Raw genomic sequence first — 14,854 nt, forward strand, 5'->3', positions numbered from 1 at the left:
TTATGGCCAACAATAAATATGTCATTAACATATATATAGCAGGAGAATAATGAAATCATCATCTAAAAATTTCTTCATAAAACATACAATGACCAGACATGGTTCTAGGATGGGTGACCCCCTGGGAAGTCCTCGTGTTGCACTCCTTTCTGCGCCCCGAGCGGCCAAAACCTCTCCCGTCGACCTCCGAGGCGATGGTTTTGGGCCTCGGAATTTGCCGTGACCGCTACGCAGTCAGTCTCGTGGGGCTCGGAGAGAGCTTTCCGGAATGGGGCCGCAATAGCGATTCCGAGTTCGTTCGAGAAAGTCCAGATGGTTTCGGCGCGCGCTTGCCGTGTCCGGTACGCGGTCGGCCTCGTGGGCATCGGAGGGATCCGACAATGGCGATTACGAGATCGTTCGAGAGGTTTCGGGGCTCCGGTCGTCGATGCGCCGTCCGCGACGTGCACAAAGGCGAGGGACGACGCACACAAAACGATTGCGATTATACCAGCACTAAAGCACCGGATCCCATCAGAACTCCGAATTTAAGCGTGCTTGGGCGAGAGTAGTACTAGGATGGGTGACCCCCTGGGAAGTCCTTGTGTTGCACTCCTTTTTGCGCCCCGAGCGGCCAAAAGACTTACTTAAAACTCTCTTTTAAGCTTTTCAATTTTTCCAGCATTATGGCCAACAATAAATATGTCATTAACATATATATAGCAGGAGAATAATGAAATCATCATCTAAAAATTTCTTCATAAAACATACAATGACCAGACATGGTTCTTGGATGGGTGACCCCCTGGGAAGTCCTCGTGTTGCACTCCTTTTTGCGCCCCGAGCGGCCAAAACCTCTCCCGTCGACCTCCGAGGCGATGGATTTGGGCCTCGGAATTTGCCGTCGATGCGCCGTCCGCGACGTTCACAAAGGCGAGGGACGACGCACACAAAAAGAGTGCGATCATACCAGCACTAAAGCACCGGATTCCATCAGAACTCCAAAGTTAAGCGTTCTTGGGCGAGAGTAGTACTAGGATGGGTGACCCCTTGGGAAGTCCTCTTGTTTCACTCTTTTTTGCGCCCCGAGCGGCCAAAAGACTTACTTAAAACTCTCTTTTAAGCTTTTCAATTTTTCCAGCATTATGGCCAACAATAAATATGTCATTAACATATATATAGCAGGAGAATAATGAAATCATCATCTAAAAATTTCTTCATAAAACATACAATGACCAGACATGGTTCTAGGATGGGTGACCCCCTGGGAAGTCCTCGTGTTGCACTCCTTTCTGCGCCCCGAGCGGCCAAAACCTCTCCCGTCGACCTCCGAGGCGATGGTTTTGGGCCTCGGAATTTGCCGTGACCGCTACGCAGTCAGTCTCGTGGGGCTCGGAGAGAGCTTTCCGGAATGGGGCCGCAATAGCGATTCCGAGTTCGTTCGAGAAAGTCCCGATGGTTTCGGCGCGCGCTTGCCGTGTCCGGTACGCGGTCGGCCTCGTGGGCATCGGAGGGATCCGACAATGGCGATTACGAGATCGTTCGAGAGGTTTCGGGGCTCCGGTCGTCGATGCGCCGTCCGCGACGTGCACAAAGGCGAGGGACGACGCACACAAAATCAGTTAGATCATACCAGCACTAAAGCACCGGATCCCATCAAAACTCCGAAGTTAAGCGTGCTTGGGCGAGAGTAGTACTAGGATGGGTGACCCCCTGGGAAGTCCTCGTGTTGCACTCCTTTTTGCGCCCCGAGCGGCCAAAAGACTTACTTAAAACTCTCTTTTAAGCTTTTCAATTTTTCCAGCATTATGGCCAACAATAAATATGTCATTAACATATATATAGCAGGAGAATAATGAAATCATCATCTAAAAATTTCTTCATAAAACATACAATGACCAGACATGGTTCTTGGATGGGTGACCCCCTGGGAAGTCCTCGTGTTGCACTCCTTTTTGCGCCCCGAGCAGCCAAAACCTCTCCCGTCGACCTCCGAGGCGATGGTTTTGGGCCTCGGAATTTGCCGTCGATGCGCCGTCCGCGACGTGCACAAAGGCGAGGGACGACGCACACAAAAAGAGTGCGATCATACCAGCACTAAAGCACCGGATTCCATCAGAACTCCGAAGTTAAGCGTGCTTGGGCGAGAGTAGTATTAGGATGGGTGACCCCCTGGGAAGTCCTCTTGTTTCACTCTTTTTTGCGCCCCGAGCGGCCAAAAGACTTACTTAAAACTCTCTTTTAAGCTTTTCAATTTTTCCAGCATTATGGCCAACAATAAATATGTCATTAACATATATATAGCAGGAGAATAATGAAATCATCATCTAAAAATTTCTTCATAAAACATACAATGACCAGACATGGTTCTAGGATGGGTGACCCCCTGGGAAGTCCTCGTGTTGCACTCCTTTTTGCGCCCCGAGCGGCCAAAACCTCTCCCGTCGACCTCCGAGGCGATGGTTTTGGGCCTCGGAATTTGCCGTGACCGCTACGCAGTCAGTCTCGTGGGGCTCGGAGAGAGCTTTCCGGAATGGGGCCGCAATAGCGATTCCGAGTTCGTTCGAGAAAGTCCCGATGGTTTCGGCGCGCGCTTGCCGTGTCCGGTACGCGGTCGGCCTCGTGGGCATCGGAGGGATCCGACAATGGCGATTCCGAGATCGTTCGAGAGGTTTCGGGGCTCCGGTCGTCGATGCGCCGTCCGCGACGTGCACAAAGGCGAGGGACGACGGACACAAAACGAGTGCGATCATACCAGCACTAAAGCACCGGATCCCATCAGAACTCCGAAGTTAAGCCTGCTTGGGCGAGAGTAGTACTAGGATGGGTGACCCCCTTGGAAGTCCTCGTGTTGCACTCATTTTTGCGCCCCGAGCGGCCAAAAGACTTACTTAAAACTCTCTTTTAAGCTTTTCAATTTTTCCAGCATTATGGCCAACAATAAATATGTCATTAACATATATATAGCAGGAGAATAATGAAATCATCATCTAAAAATTTCTTCATAAAACATACAATGACCAGACATGGTTCTTGGATGGGTGACCCCCTGGGAAGTCCTCGTGTTGCACTCCTTTTTGCGCCCCGAGCGGCCAAAACCTCTCCCGTCGACCTCCGAGGCGATGGTTTTGGGCCTCGGAATTTGTCGTCGATGCGCCGTCCGCGACGTGCACAAAGGCGAGGGACGACGCACACAAAACGATTGCGATCATACCAGCACTAAAGCACCGGATCCAATCAAAACTCCAAAGTTAAGCGTTCTTGGGCGAAAGTAGTACTAGGATGGGTGACCCCTTGGGAAGTCCTCTTGTTTCACTCTATTTTGCGCCCCGAGCGGCCAAAAGACTTACTTAAAACTCTCTTTTAAGCTTTTCAATTTTTCCAGCATTATGGCCAACAATAAATATGTCATTAACATATATATAGCAGGAGAATAATGAAATCATCATCTAAAAATTTCTTCATAAAACATACAATGACCAGACATGGTTCTAGGATGGGTGACCCCCTGGGAAGTCCTCGTGTTGCACTCCTTTCTGCGCCCCGAGCGGCCAAAACCTCTCCCGTCGACCTCCGAGGCGATGGTTTTGGGCCTCGGAATTTGCCGTGACCGCTACGCAGTCAGTCTCGTGGGGCTCGGAGAGAGCTTTCCGGAATGGGGCCGCAATAGCGATTCCGAGTTCGTTCGAGAAAGTCCCGATGGTTTCGGCGCGCGCTTGCCGTGTCCGGTACGCGGTCGGCCTCGTGGGCATCGGAGGGATCCGACAATGGCGATTACGAGATCGTTCGAGAGGTTTCGGGGCTCCGGTCGTCGATGCGCCGTCCGCGACGTGCACAAAGGCGAGGGACGACGCACACAAAATCAGTTAGATCATACCAGCACTAAAGCACCGGATCCCATCAAAACTCCGAAGTTAAGCGTGCTTGGGCGAGAGTAGTACTAGGATGGGTGACCCCCTGGGAAGTCCTCGTGTTGCACTACTTTTTGCGCCCCGAGCGGCCAAAAGACTTACTTAAAACTCTCTTTTAAGCTTTTCAATTTTTCCAGCATTATGGCCAACAATAAATATGTCATTAACATATATATAGCAGGAGAATAATGAAATCATCATCTAAAAATTTCTTCATAAAACATACAATGACCAGACATGGTTCTTGGATGGGTGACCCCCTGGGAAGTCCTCGTGTTGCACTCCTTTTTGCGCCCCGAGCGGCCAAAACCTCTCCCGTCGACCTCCGAGGCGATGGTTTTGGGCCTCGGAATTTGCCGTCGATGCGCCGTCCGCGACGTGCACAAAGGCGAGGGACGACGCACACAAAAAGAGTGCGATCATACCAGCACTAAAGCACCGGATTCCATCAGAACTCCGAAGTTAAGCGTGCTTGGGCGAGAGTAGTATTAGGATGGGTGACCCCCTGGGAAGTCCTCTTGTTTCACTCTTTTTTGCGCCCCGAGCGGCCAAAAGACTTACTTAAAACTCTCTTTTAAGCTTTTCAATTTTTCCAGCATTATGGCCAACAATAAATATGTCATTAACATATATATAGCAGGAGAATAATGAAATCATCATCTAAAAATTTCTTCATAAAACATACAATGACCAGACATGGTTCTAGGATGGGTGACCCCCTGGGAAGTCCTCGTGTTGCACTCCTTTTTGCGCCCCGAGCGGCCAAAACCTCTCCCGTCGACCTCCGAGGCGATGGTTTTGGGCCTCGGAATTTGCCGTGACCGCTACGCAGTCAGTCTCGTGGGGCTCGGAGAGAGCTTTCCGGAATGGGGCCGCAATAGCGATTCCGAGTTCGTTCGAGAAAGTCCCGATGGTTTCGGCGCGCGCTTGCCGTGTCCGGTACGCGGTCGGCCTCGTGGGCATCGGAGGGATCCGACAATGGCGATTCCGAGATCGTTCGAGAGGTTTCGGGGCTCCGGTCGTCGATGCGCCGTCCGCGACGTGCACAAAGGCGAGGGACGACGGACACAAAACGAGTGCGATCATACCAGCACTAAAGCACCGGATCCCATCAGAACTCCGAAGTTAAGCCTGCTTGGGCGAGAGTAGTACTAGGATGGGTGACCCCCTTGGAAGTCCTCGTGTTGCACTCATTTTTGCGCCCCGAGCGGCCAAAAGACTTACTTAAAACTCTCTTTTAAGCTTTTCAATTTTTCCAGCATTATGGCCAACAATAAATATGTCATTAACATATATATAGCAGGAGAATAATGAAATCATCATCTAAAAATTTCTTCATAAAACATACAATGACCAGACATGGTTCTTGGATGGGTGACCCCCTGGGAAGTCCTCGTGTTGCACTCCTTTTTGCGCCCCGAGCGGCCAAAACCTCTCCCGTCGACCTCCGAGGCGATGGTTTTGGGCCTCGGAATTTGTCGTCGATGCGCCGTCCGCGACGTGCACAAAGGCGAGGGACGACGCACACAAAACTATTGCGATCATACTAGCACTAAAGCACCGGATCCAATCAAAACTCCAAAGTTAAGCGTTCTTGGGCGAAAGTAGTACTAGGATGGGTGACCCCTTGGGAAGTCCTCTTGTTTCACTCTATTTTGCGCCCCGAGCGGCCAAAAGACTTACTTAAAACTCTCTTTTAAGCTTTTCAATTTTTCCAGCATTATGGCCAACAATAAATATGTCATTAACATATATATAGCAGGAGAATAATGAAATCATCATCTAAAAATTTCTTCATAAAACATACAATGACCAGACATGGTTCTAGGATGGGTGACCCCCTGGGAAGTCCTCGTGTTGCACTCCTTTCTGCGCCCCGAGCGGCCAAAACCTCTCCCGTCGACCTCCGAGGCGATGGTTTTGGGCCTCGGAATTTGCCGTGACCGCTACGCATTCAGTCTCGTGGGGCTCGGAGAGAGCTTTCCGGAATGGGGCCGCAATAGCGATTCCGAGTTCGTTCGAGAAAGTCCAGATGGTTTCGGCGCGCGCTTGCCGTGTCCGGTACGCGGTCGGCCTCGTGGGCATCGGAGGGATCCGACAATGGCGATTACGAGATCGTTCGAGAGGTTTCGGGGCTCCGGTCGTCGATGCGCCGTCCGCGACGTGCACAAAGGCGAGGGACGACGCACACAAAACGATTGCGATTATACCAGCACTAAAGCACCGGATCCCATCAGAACTCCGAATTTAAGCGTGCTTGGGCGAGAGTAGTACTAGGATGGGTGACCCCCTGGGAAGTCCTTGTGTTGCACTCCTTTTTGCGCCCCGAGCGGCCAAAAGACTTACTTAAAACTCTCTTTTAAGCTTTTCAATTTTTCCAGCATTATGGCCAACAATAAATATGTCATTAACATATATATAGCAAGAGAATAATGAAATCATCATCTAAAAATTTCTTCATAAAACATACAATGACCAGACATGGTTCTTGGATGGGTGACCCCCTGGGAAGTCCTCGTGTTGCACTCCTTTTTGCGCCCCGAGCGGCCAAAACCTCTCCCGTCGACCTCCGAGGCGATGGATTTGGGCCTCGGAATTTGCCGTCGATGCGCCGTCCGCGACGTTCACAAAGGCGAGGGACGACGCACACAAAAAGAGTGCGATCATACCAGCACTAAAGCACCGGATTCCATCAGAACTCCAAAGTTAAGCGTTCTTGGGCGAGAGTAGTACTAGGATGGGTGACCCCCTGGGAAGTCCTCTTGTTTCACTCTTTTTTGCGCCCCGAGCGGCCAAAAGACTTACTTAAAACTCTCTTTTAAGCTTTTCAATTTTTCCAGCATTATGGCCAACAATAAATATGTCATTAACATATATATAGCAGGAGAATAATGAAATCATCATCTAAAAATTTCTTCATAAAACATACAATGACCAGACATGGTTCTAGGATGGGTGACCCCCTGGGAAGTCCTCGTGTTGCACTCCTTTCTGCGCCCCGAGCGGCCAAAACCTCTCCCGTCGACCTCCGAGGCGATGGTTTTGGGCCTCGGAATTTGCCGTGACCGCTACGCAGTCAGTCTCGTGGGGCTCGGAGAGAGCTTTCCGGAATGGGGCCGCAATAGCGATTCCGAGTTCGTTCGAGAAAGTCCCGATGGTTTCGGCGCGCGCTTGCCGTGTCCGGTACGCGGTCGGCCTCGTGGGCATCGGAGGGATCCGACAATGGCGATTACGAGATCGTTCGAGAGGTTTCGGGGCTCCGGTCGTCGATGCGCCGTCCGCGACGTGCACAAAGGCGACGGACGACGCACACAAAATCAGTTAGATCATTCCAGCACTAAAGCACCGGATCCCATCAGAACTCCGAAGTTAAGCGTGCTTGGGCGAGAGTAGTACTAGGATGGGTGACCCCCTGGGAAGTCCTCGTGTTGCACTCCTTTTTGCGCCCCGAGCGGCCAAAAGACTTACTTAAAACTCTCTTTTAAGCTTTTCAATTTTTCCAGCATTATGGCCAACAATAAATATGTCATTAACATATATATAGCAGGAGAATAATGAAATCATCATCTAAAAATTTCTTCATAAAACATACAATGACCAGACATGGTTCTAGGATGGGTGACCCCCTGGGAAGTCCTCGTGTTGCACTCCTTTTTGCGCCCCGAGCGGCCAAAACCTCTCCCGTCGACCTCCGAGGCGATGGTTTTCGGCCTCGGAATTTGCCGTCGATGCGCCGTCCGCGACGTGCACAAAGGGGAGGGACGACGCACACAAAACGATTGCGATCATACCAGCACTAAAGCACCGGATCCCATCAAAACTCCGAAGTTAAGCGTGCTTGGGCGAAAGTAGTACTAGGATGGGTCACCCCCTTGGAAGTCCTCGTGTTGAACTCCTTTTTGCGCCCCGAGCGGCCAAAAGACTTACTTAAAACTCTCTTTTAAGCTTTTCAATTTTTCCAGCATTATGGCCAACAATAAATATGTCATTAACATATATATAGCAGGAGAATAATGAAATCATCATCTAAAAATTTCTTCATAAAACATACAATGACCAGACATGGTTCTAGGATGGGTGACCCCCTGGGAAGTCCTCGTGTTGCACTCCTTTTTGCGCCCCGAGCGGCCAAAACCTCTCCCGTCGACCTCCGAGGCGATGGTTTTGGGCCTCGGAATTTGCCGTGACCGCTACGCAGTCAGTCTCGTGGGGCTCGGAGAGAGCTTTCCGGAATGGGGCCGCAATAGCGATTCCGAGTTCGTTCGAGAAAGTCCCGATGGTTTCGGCGCGCGCTTGCCGTGTCCGGTACGCGGTCGGCCTCGTGGGCATCGAAGGGATCCGACAATGGCGATTCCGAGATCGTTCGAGAGGTTTCGGGGCTCCGGTCGTCGATGCGCCGTCCGCGACGTGCACAAAGGCGAGGGACGACGCACACAAAACGAGTGCGATCATACCAGCACTAAAGCATCGGATCCCATCAGAACTTCGAAGTTAAGCATGCTTGGGCGAGAGTAGTACTAGGATGGGTGACCCCCTGGGAAGTCCTCGTGTTGCACTCCTTTTTGCGCCCCGAGTGGCCAAAAGACTTACTTAAAACTGTCTTTTAAGCTTTTCAATTTTTCCAGCATTATGGCTAACAATAAATATGTCATTAACATATATATAGCAGGAGAATAATGAAATCATCATCTAAAAATTTCTTCATAAAACATACAATGACCAGACATGGTTCTAGGATGGGTGACCCCCTGGGAAGTCCTCGTGTTGCACTCCTTTTTGCGCCCCGAGCGGCCAAAACCTCTCCCGTCGACCTCCGAGGCGATGGTTTTGGGCCTCGGAATTTGCCGTGACCGCTACGCAGTCAGTCTCGTGGGGCTCGGAGAGAGCTTTCCGGAATGGGGCCGCAATAGCGATTCCGAGTTCGTTCGAGAAAGTCCCGATGGTTTCGGCGCGCGCTTGCCGTGTCCGGTACGCGGTCGGCCTCGTGGGCATCGGAGGGATCCGACAATGGCGATTCCGAGATCGTTCGAGAGGTTTCGGGGCTCCGGTCGTCGATGCGCCGTCCGCGACGTGCACAAAGGCGAGGGACGACGCACACAAAATGATTGCGATCATACCAGCACTAAAGCACCGGATCCCATCAGAACTTCGAATTTAAGCGTGCTTGGGCGAGAGTAGTACTAGGATGGGTGACCCCCTGGGAAGTCCTTGTGTTGCACTCCTTTTTGCGCCCCGAGCGGCCAAAAGACTTACTTAAAACTCTCTTTTAAGCTTTTCAATTTTTTCAGCATTATGGCCAACAATAAATATGTCATTAACATATATATAGCAGGAGAATAATGAAATCATCATCTAAAAATTTCTTCATAAAACATACAATGACCAGACATGGTTCTTGGATGGGTGACCCCCTGGGAAGTCCTCGTGTTGCACTCCTTTTTGCGCCCCGAGCGGCCAAAACCTCTCCCGTCGACCTCCGAGGCGATGGTTTTGGGCCTCGGAATTTGCCGTCGATGCGCCGTCCGCGACGTGCACAAAGGCGAGGGACGACGCACACAAAAAGAGTGCGATCATACCAGCACTAAAGCACCGGATTCCATCAGAACTCCGAAGTTAAGCGTGCTTGGGCGAGAGTAGTACTAGGATGGGTGACCCCCTGGGAAGTCCTCTTGTTTCACTCTTTTTTGCGCCCCGAGCGGCCAAAAGACTTACTTAAAACTCTCTTTTAAGCTTTTCAATTTTTCCAGCATTATGGCCAACAATAAATATGTCATTAACATATATATAGCAGGAGAATAATGAAATCATCATCTAAAAATTTCTTCATAAAACATACAATGACCAGACATGGTTCTAGGATGGGTGACCCCCTGGGAAGTCCTCGTGTTGCACTCCTTTTAGCGCCCCGAGCGGCCAAAACCTCTCCCGTCGACCTCCGAGGCGATGGTTTTGGGCCTCGGAATTTGCCGTGACCGCTACGCAGTCAGTCTCGTGGGGCTCGGAGAGAGCTTTCCGGAATGGGGCCGCAATAGCGATTCCGAGTTCGTTCGAGAAAGTCCCGATGGTTTCGGCGCGCGCTTGCCGTGTCCGGTACGCGGTCGGCCTCGTGGGCATCGAAGGGATCCGACAATGGCGATTCCGAGATCGTTCGAGAGGTTTCGGGGCTCCGGTCGTCGATGCGCCGTCCGCGACGTGCACAAAGGCGAGGGACGACGAACACAAAACGAGTGCGATCATACCAGCACTAAAGCACCGGATCCCATCAGAACTCCGAAGTTAAGCCTGCTTGGGCGAGAGTAGTACTAGGATGGGTGACCCCCTGGAAAGTCCTCGTGTTGCACTCCTTTTTGCGCCCCGAGCGGCCAAAAGACTTACTTAAAACTCTCTTTTAAGCTTTTCAATTTTTCCAGCATTATGGCCAACAATAAATATGTCATTAACATATATATAGCAGGAGAATAATGAAATCATCATCTAAAAATTTCTTCATAAAACATACAATGACCAGACATGGTTCTTGGATGGGTGACCCCCTGGGAAGTCCTCGTGTTGCACTCCTTTTTGCGCCCCGAGCGGCCAAAACCTCTCCCGTCGACCTCCGAGGCGATGGTTTTGGGCCTCGGAATTTGCCGTGACCGCTACGCAGTCAGTCTCGTGGGGCTCGGAGAGAGCTTTCCGGAATGGGGCCGCAATAGCGATTCCGAGTTCGTTCGAGAAAGTCCCGATGGTTTCGGCGCGCGCTTGCCGTGTCCGGTACGCGGTCGGCCTCGTGGGCATCGGAGGGATCCGACAATGGCGATTCCGAGATCGTTCGAGAGGTTTCGGGGCTCCGGTCGTCGATGCGCCGTCCGCGACGTGCACAAAGGCGAGGGACGACGCACACAAAATGATTGCGATCATACCAGCACTAAAGCACCGGATCCCATCAGAACTTCGAATTTAAGCGTGCTTGGGCGAGAGTAGTACTAGGATGGGTGACCCCCTGGGAAGTCCTTGTGTTGCACTCCTTTTTGCGCCCCGAGCGGCCAAAAGACTTACTTAAAACTCTCTTTTAAGCTTTTCAATTTTTTCAGCATTATGGCCAACAATAAATATGTCATTAACATATATATAGCAGGAGAATAATGAAATCATCATCTAAAAATTTCTTCATAAAACATACAATGACCAGACATGGTTCTTGGATGGGTGACCCCCTGGGAAGTCCTCGTGTTGCACTCCTTTTTGCGCCCCAAGCGGCCAAAACCTCTCCCGTCGACCTCCGAGGCGATGGTTTTGGGCCTCGGAATTTGCCGTCGATGCGCCGTCCGCGACGTGCACAAAGGCGAGGGACGACGCACACAAAAAGAGTGCGATCATACCAGCACTAAAGCACCGGATTCCATCAGAACTCCGAAGTTAAGCGTGCTTGGGCGAGAGTAGTACTAGGATGGGTGACCCCCTGGGAAGTCCTCTTGTTTCACTCTTTTTTGCGCCCCGAGCGGCCAAAAGACTTACTTAAAACTCTCTTTTAAGCTTTTCAATTTTTCCAGCATTATGGCCAACAATAAATATGTCATTAACATATATATAGCAGGAGAATAATGAAATCATCATCTAAAAATTTCTTCATAAAACATACAATGACCAGACATGGTTCTAGGATGGGTGACCCCCTGGGAAGTCCTCGTGTTGCACTCCTTTTAGCGCCCCGAGCGGCCAAAACCTCTCCCGTCGACCTCCGAGGCGATGGTTTTGGGCCTCGGAATTTGCCGTGACCGCTACGCAGTCAGTCTCGTGGGGCTCGGAGAGAGCTTTCCGGAATGGGGCCGCAATAGCGATTCCGAGTTCGTTCGAGAAAGTCCCGATGGTTTCGGCGCGCGCTTGCCGTGTCCGGTACGCGGTCGGCCTCGTGGGCATCGAAGGGATCCGACAATGGCGATTCCGAGATCGTTCGAGAGGTTTCGGGGCTCCGGTCGTCGATGCGCCGTCCGCGACGTGCACAAAGGCGAGGGACGACGCACACAAAACGATTGCGATCATACCAGCACTAAAGCACCGGATCCCATCAGAACTTCGAATTTAAGCGTGCTTGGGCGAGAGTAGTACTAGGATGGGTGGCCCCCTGGGAAGTCCTTGTGTTGCACTCCTTTTTGCGCCCCGAGCGGCCAAAAGACTTACTTAAAACTCTCTTTTAAGCTTTTCAATTTTTCCAGCATTATGGCCAACAATAAATATGTCATTAACATATATATAGCAGGAGAATAATGAAATCATCATCTAAAAATTTCTTCATAAAACATACAATGACCAGACATGGTTCTTGGATGGGTGACCCCCTGGGAAGTCCTCGTGTTGCACTCCTTTTTGCGCCCCGAGCGGCCAAAACCTCTCCCGTCGACCTCCGAGGCGATGGTTTTGGGCCTCGGAATTTGCCGTCGATGCGCCCTCCGCGACGTGCACAAAGGCGAGGGACGACGCACACAAAAAGAGTGCGATCATACCAGCACTAAAGCACCGGATCCCATCAGAACTCCGAAGTTAAGCGTGCTTGGGCGAGAGTAGTACTAGGATGGGTGACCCCTTGGGAAGTCCTCTTGTTTCACTCTTTTTTGCGCCCCGAGCGGCCAAAAGACTTACTTAAAACTCTCTTTTAAGCTTTTCAATTTTTCCAGCATTATGGCCAACAATAAATATGTCATTAACATATATATAGCAGGAGAATAATGAAATCATCATCTAAAAATTTCTTCATAAAACATACAATGACCAGACATGGTTCTAGGATGGGTGACCCCCTGGGAAGTCCTCGTGTTGCACTCCTTTCTGCGCCCCGAGCGGCCAAAACCTCTCCCGTCGACCTCCGAGGCGATGGTTTTGGGCCTCGGAATTTGCCGTGACCGCTACGCAGTCAGTCTCGTGGGGCTCGGAGAGAGCTTTCCGGAATGGGGCCGCAATAGCGATTCCGAGTTCGTTCGAGAAAGTCCCGATGGTTTCGGCGCGCGCTTGCCGTGTCCGGTACGCGGTCGGCCTCGTGGGCATCGGAGGGATCCGACAATGGCGATTCCGAGATCGTTCGAGAGGTTTCGGGGCTCCGTTCGTCGATGTGCCGTCCGCGACGTGCACAAAGGGGAGGGACGACGCACACAAAACGATTGCGATCATACCAGCACTAAAGCACCGGATCCCATCAGAACTTTGAATTTAAGCGTGCTTGGGCGAGAGTAGTACTAGGATGGGTGACCCCCTGGGAAGTCATTGTGTTGCACTCCTTTTTGCGCCCCGAGCGGCCAAAACCTCTCCCGTCGACCTCCGAGGCGATGGTTTTGGGCCTCGGAATTTGCCGTCGATGCGCCGTCCGCGACGTGCACAAAGGCGAGGGACGACGCACACAAAAAGAGTGCGATCATACCAGCACTAAAGCACCGGATTCCATCAGAACTCCGAAGTTAAGCGTGCTTGGGCGAGAGTAGTACTAGGATGGGTGACCCCCTGGGAAGTCCTCTTGTTTCACTCTTTTTTGCGCCCCGAGCGGCCAAAAGACTTACTTAAAACTATCTTTTAAGCTTTTCAATTTTTCCAGCATTATGGCCAACAATAAATATGTCATTAACATATATATTGCAGGAGAATAATGAAATCATCATCTAAAAATTTCTTCATAAAACATACAATGACCAGACATGGTTCTAGGATGGGTGACCCCCTGGGAAGTCCTCGTGTTGCACTCCTTTTTGCGCCCCGAGCGGCCAAAACCTCTCCCGTCGACCTCCGAGGCGAGGGTTTTGGGCCTCGGAATTTGCCGTGACCGCTACGCAGTCAGTCTCGTGGGGCTCGGAGAGAGCTTTCCGGAATGGGGCCGCAATAGCGATTCCGAGTTCGTTCGAGAAAGTCCCGATGGTTTCGGCGCGCGCTTGCCGTGTCCGGTACGCGGTCGGCCTCGTGGGCATCGGAGGGATCCGACAATGGCGATTCCGAGATCGTTCGAGAGGTTTCGGGGCTCCGGTGGTCGATGCGCCGTCCGCGACGTGCACAAAGGCGAGGGACGACGCACACAAAACGATTGCGATCATACCAGCACTAAAGCACCGGATCCCATCAAAACTCCGAAGTTACGCGTGCTTGGGCGAAAGTAGTACTAGGATGGGTGACCCCCTTGGAAGTCCTCGTGTTGCACTCCTTTTTGCGCCCCGAGCGGCCAAAAGACTTACTTAAAACTCTCTTTTAAGCTTTTCAATTTTTCCAGCATTATGGCCAACAATAAATATGTCATTAACATATATATAGCAGGAGAATAATGAAATCATCATCTAAAAATTTCTTCATAAAACATTCAATGACAAGACATGGTTCTAGGATGGGTGACCCCCTGGGAAGTCCTCGTGTTGCACTCCTTTTTGCGCCCCGAGCGGCCAAAACCTCTCCCGTCGACCTCTGAGGCGATGGTTTTGGGCCTCGGAATTTGCCGTGACCGCTACGCAGTCAGTCTCGTGGGGCTCGGAGAGAGCTTTCCGGAATGGGGCCGCAATAGCGATTCCGAGTTCGTTCGAGAAAGTCCCGTTGGTTTCGGCGCGCGCTTGCCGTTTCCGGTACGCGGTCGGCCTCGTGGGCATCGGAGGGATCCGACAATGGCGATTCCGAGATCGTTCGAGAGGTTTCGGGGCTCCGGTCGTCGATGCGCCGTCCGCGACGTGCACAAAGGCGAGGGACGACATAAACAAAACGAGTGCGATCATACCAGCACTAAAGCACCGGATCCCATCAGAACTCCGAAGTTAAGCGTGCTTGGGCTAGAGTAGTACTAGGATGGGTGACCCCCTGGGCAGTCCTCGTGTTGCACTCCTTTTTGCGCCCCGAGCGGCCAAAAGACTTACTTAAAACTCTCTTTTAAGCTTTTCAATTTTTCCAGCATTATGGCCAACAATAAATATGTCATTAACATATATATAGCAGGAGAATAATGAAATCATCATCTAAAAATTTCT

The 14,854-nt window shown here is 51.2% G+C and overlaps 24 non-coding genes and 2 pseudogenes across 24 annotated transcripts; all 26 read left to right on the plus strand.

Moving 5' to 3' along the window:
• The first annotated feature begins 476 nt into the window (after positions 1 to 476).
• On the plus strand, positions 477 to 595 carry LOC135589884 (5S ribosomal RNA). The gene has a single exon (XR_010477291.1). It is a non-coding gene; the product is annotated as a 5S ribosomal RNA (ribosomal RNA).
• Positions 596 to 935: 340 nt separating this feature from the next.
• Positions 936 to 1,054, plus strand: LOC135590928 (5S ribosomal RNA). Its single transcript, XR_010478331.1, has one exon. It is a non-coding gene; the product is annotated as a 5S ribosomal RNA (ribosomal RNA).
• A 544-nt stretch (positions 1,055 to 1,598) lies between these two features.
• On the plus strand, positions 1,599 to 1,717 carry LOC135590830 (5S ribosomal RNA). Its single transcript, XR_010478235.1, has one exon. It is a non-coding gene; the product is annotated as a 5S ribosomal RNA (ribosomal RNA).
• A 340-nt stretch (positions 1,718 to 2,057) lies between these two features.
• LOC135590622 (5S ribosomal RNA) lies at positions 2,058 to 2,176 on the plus strand. Its single transcript, XR_010478029.1, has one exon. It is a non-coding gene; the product is annotated as a 5S ribosomal RNA (ribosomal RNA).
• Positions 2,177 to 2,720: 544 nt separating this feature from the next.
• On the plus strand, positions 2,721 to 2,839 carry LOC135589601 (5S ribosomal RNA). Its single transcript, XR_010477008.1, has one exon. It is a non-coding gene; the product is annotated as a 5S ribosomal RNA (ribosomal RNA).
• Positions 2,840 to 3,179: 340 nt separating this feature from the next.
• LOC135591747 (5S ribosomal RNA) lies at positions 3,180 to 3,298 on the plus strand (annotated as a pseudogene).
• Positions 3,299 to 3,842: 544 nt separating this feature from the next.
• On the plus strand, positions 3,843 to 3,961 carry LOC135590783 (5S ribosomal RNA). Its single transcript, XR_010478189.1, has one exon. It is a non-coding gene; the product is annotated as a 5S ribosomal RNA (ribosomal RNA).
• A 340-nt stretch (positions 3,962 to 4,301) lies between these two features.
• On the plus strand, positions 4,302 to 4,420 carry LOC135590623 (5S ribosomal RNA). The gene has a single exon (XR_010478030.1). It is a non-coding gene; the product is annotated as a 5S ribosomal RNA (ribosomal RNA).
• A 544-nt stretch (positions 4,421 to 4,964) lies between these two features.
• Positions 4,965 to 5,083, plus strand: LOC135589603 (5S ribosomal RNA). Its single transcript, XR_010477009.1, has one exon. It is a non-coding gene; the product is annotated as a 5S ribosomal RNA (ribosomal RNA).
• A 340-nt stretch (positions 5,084 to 5,423) lies between these two features.
• LOC135591782 (5S ribosomal RNA) lies at positions 5,424 to 5,542 on the plus strand (annotated as a pseudogene).
• A 544-nt stretch (positions 5,543 to 6,086) lies between these two features.
• Positions 6,087 to 6,205, plus strand: LOC135589885 (5S ribosomal RNA). The gene has a single exon (XR_010477292.1). It is a non-coding gene; the product is annotated as a 5S ribosomal RNA (ribosomal RNA).
• Positions 6,206 to 6,545: 340 nt separating this feature from the next.
• Positions 6,546 to 6,664, plus strand: LOC135590900 (5S ribosomal RNA). The gene has a single exon (XR_010478304.1). It is a non-coding gene; the product is annotated as a 5S ribosomal RNA (ribosomal RNA).
• A 544-nt stretch (positions 6,665 to 7,208) lies between these two features.
• Positions 7,209 to 7,327, plus strand: LOC135590646 (5S ribosomal RNA). The gene has a single exon (XR_010478053.1). It is a non-coding gene; the product is annotated as a 5S ribosomal RNA (ribosomal RNA).
• Positions 7,328 to 7,667: 340 nt separating this feature from the next.
• On the plus strand, positions 7,668 to 7,786 carry LOC135590959 (5S ribosomal RNA). Its single transcript, XR_010478362.1, has one exon. It is a non-coding gene; the product is annotated as a 5S ribosomal RNA (ribosomal RNA).
• A 544-nt stretch (positions 7,787 to 8,330) lies between these two features.
• LOC135589752 (5S ribosomal RNA) lies at positions 8,331 to 8,449 on the plus strand. Its single transcript, XR_010477159.1, has one exon. It is a non-coding gene; the product is annotated as a 5S ribosomal RNA (ribosomal RNA).
• A 544-nt stretch (positions 8,450 to 8,993) lies between these two features.
• LOC135590149 (5S ribosomal RNA) lies at positions 8,994 to 9,112 on the plus strand. The gene has a single exon (XR_010477556.1). It is a non-coding gene; the product is annotated as a 5S ribosomal RNA (ribosomal RNA).
• Positions 9,113 to 9,452: 340 nt separating this feature from the next.
• LOC135590289 (5S ribosomal RNA) lies at positions 9,453 to 9,571 on the plus strand. The gene has a single exon (XR_010477695.1). It is a non-coding gene; the product is annotated as a 5S ribosomal RNA (ribosomal RNA).
• Positions 9,572 to 10,115: 544 nt separating this feature from the next.
• Positions 10,116 to 10,234, plus strand: LOC135589561 (5S ribosomal RNA). Its single transcript, XR_010476968.1, has one exon. It is a non-coding gene; the product is annotated as a 5S ribosomal RNA (ribosomal RNA).
• A 544-nt stretch (positions 10,235 to 10,778) lies between these two features.
• On the plus strand, positions 10,779 to 10,897 carry LOC135590150 (5S ribosomal RNA). The gene has a single exon (XR_010477557.1). It is a non-coding gene; the product is annotated as a 5S ribosomal RNA (ribosomal RNA).
• A 340-nt stretch (positions 10,898 to 11,237) lies between these two features.
• LOC135590290 (5S ribosomal RNA) lies at positions 11,238 to 11,356 on the plus strand. The gene has a single exon (XR_010477697.1). It is a non-coding gene; the product is annotated as a 5S ribosomal RNA (ribosomal RNA).
• Positions 11,357 to 11,900: 544 nt separating this feature from the next.
• On the plus strand, positions 11,901 to 12,019 carry LOC135590419 (5S ribosomal RNA). Its single transcript, XR_010477826.1, has one exon. It is a non-coding gene; the product is annotated as a 5S ribosomal RNA (ribosomal RNA).
• Positions 12,020 to 12,359: 340 nt separating this feature from the next.
• Positions 12,360 to 12,478, plus strand: LOC135590083 (5S ribosomal RNA). The gene has a single exon (XR_010477490.1). It is a non-coding gene; the product is annotated as a 5S ribosomal RNA (ribosomal RNA).
• A 544-nt stretch (positions 12,479 to 13,022) lies between these two features.
• LOC135590862 (5S ribosomal RNA) lies at positions 13,023 to 13,141 on the plus strand. The gene has a single exon (XR_010478265.1). It is a non-coding gene; the product is annotated as a 5S ribosomal RNA (ribosomal RNA).
• Positions 13,142 to 13,267: 126 nt separating this feature from the next.
• LOC135590291 (5S ribosomal RNA) lies at positions 13,268 to 13,386 on the plus strand. The gene has a single exon (XR_010477698.1). It is a non-coding gene; the product is annotated as a 5S ribosomal RNA (ribosomal RNA).
• Positions 13,387 to 13,930: 544 nt separating this feature from the next.
• LOC135590775 (5S ribosomal RNA) lies at positions 13,931 to 14,049 on the plus strand. The gene has a single exon (XR_010478182.1). It is a non-coding gene; the product is annotated as a 5S ribosomal RNA (ribosomal RNA).
• Positions 14,050 to 14,593: 544 nt separating this feature from the next.
• On the plus strand, positions 14,594 to 14,712 carry LOC135589530 (5S ribosomal RNA). Its single transcript, XR_010476938.1, has one exon. It is a non-coding gene; the product is annotated as a 5S ribosomal RNA (ribosomal RNA).
• The last annotated feature ends 142 nt before the right edge of the window (positions 14,713 to 14,854 follow it).

The sequence above is a fragment of the Musa acuminata genome, chromosome BXJ1-8 (assembly GCF_036884655.1).
Source record: "Musa acuminata AAA Group cultivar baxijiao chromosome BXJ1-8, Cavendish_Baxijiao_AAA, whole genome shotgun sequence".
Taxonomy (NCBI): domain Eukaryota; kingdom Viridiplantae; phylum Streptophyta; class Magnoliopsida; order Zingiberales; family Musaceae; genus Musa; species Musa acuminata.